This window comes from Mus musculus, chromosome 5 (genome assembly GCF_000001635.26).
Source record: "Mus musculus strain C57BL/6J chromosome 5, GRCm38.p6 C57BL/6J".
In the NCBI taxonomy this organism is placed as follows: Eukaryota; Metazoa; Chordata; class Mammalia; order Rodentia; family Muridae; genus Mus; species Mus musculus.
Genome location: NC_000071.6, coordinates 58,413,160 through 58,414,649, shown reverse-complemented (window position 1 = coordinate 58,414,649; position 1,490 = coordinate 58,413,160). Strand labels below are relative to the sequence as shown.

Genomic DNA, 1,490 nt, shown 5'->3' with positions numbered 1-1,490 from the left:
AGAGAAACTCAAAGCAATTCCACTAAAACTGGGGACAACCCAATGTGACACACTCTTTCTGTACTATTCAACATACTATTTGACACCTTAGCTGTCAACTGAAAACAACTGAAGGAGTTCAAGGGGACACAGATTAGAAAGGAAGAATAAACAATATCTTCTTTATTTGAAGATGATATGATAGTATATACAAGTGACACTAAAAATCAAACCTGGACATGTTTAATTTGTTGTTAATAACTTTCAGCAAAGTTGCTGAATATAAAATTACCTCACTTTCTTTCAAGGACTGTTAGGCTACTACTTGTTCATATGTTCAGAGGTCAGAATGCTGAGTGTGGTTATAGCATCTCTCCTCTCTGTCACCTACTGATACACTTGTGCCACAGCAGCCACATTCACTCTGGCATCAGTGGGCCAGGACAACAAGATAGCCTGAGATGACCACTAGTTGAGGGCCAGGCAGGTCTCACCTGGCTCCCAGGATGAGAAATAAGCCAGAGACTAGAAGAACCCTGCCTGAGATCACAGCCCCAAACAAGAGTGGATCTGAGACAGTTGGCCCCTTGGGAAGGCTGTGGTTGGAGATAGCCAATGATGACCACCAAACTGGTGCCATGGGGCCCAGACTAGGAGCTAGCCTGAGTTGAATACTCCACCCACCCCTCACCTGAGCAATGTGGGAGAGCAAGTCCTAGAGGTGTAAGAAGAGCTGACCCTGTCCCTAACCAGCTGCAGTACTCAGGGGAGTAGCCTGCACATTATAGGAGTTGCAGGTGAACCAGCCCTGAGGATATAAGTGTAGGAGAGCTGACCCTATGTTGCCCTACAGTGGTGTGAGCAAGGAAGACATAAGCTCCTCTCCTCTTTTCCCCTACCACATGTGGTAGGCAGTGGACTTGTCCCTGTGATTATGAGAGTAGGAGAACTGTCTCTGTCCTTCACCAGTGGCATCACTCAGGGAGCAGACTCTACACCTCATCTAGACAGCACAGTAGAGATGACCCTGGTGGCAGGGTACAGGTGAGCCTACCCTGTGGGCATAGTCTGGGAGAGATTGCCCTAATAGTTGTATGCCCTGTGATGACATGTGCAAGGGAGAGACACCTTCCTACCCCATCCCCACTTCTCACCCCTTGACACCTAAGGCAGGCACTAGAGCTGGCCCTAGGGTCACCACAATGGGAGAGCTGTCCCTTCTCCTCACTTGCAGCAGCAACAGAGAGAGCAGGCCATGCAACTCACCTGGGCAGCAGAGTAGAGCTGACTCTAATGGTGGACATGCACATGAAACAGCCAAGAGTGTGTGGGCATGAGACAGCTGTCTCTGACTCTTGTCTGTGGTATAGAAGCATGGTTGAGGGAGAAATACCTTCTCCTATCTACAATCCTTGCCTCCTACATCAGGAAGAAGATCTTGCTCTGGGGTCATGCAATCAGGAAAGCTAGCCCTGCCTGCCCCCTGGGACAGCACTCTGGACCATGCTTGG

General features: G+C 49.1%; 1 non-coding gene across 1 annotated transcript; it reads right to left on the bottom strand.

The window, feature by feature from the left end:
- Positions 1 to 288: 288 nt before the first annotated feature.
- Positions 289 to 422, bottom strand: Gm22536. Its single transcript, XR_003956106.1, has one exon. It is a non-coding gene; the product is annotated as a small nucleolar RNA SNORA17 (small nucleolar RNA).
- Between the last annotated feature and the right edge of the window lie 1,068 nt (positions 423 to 1,490).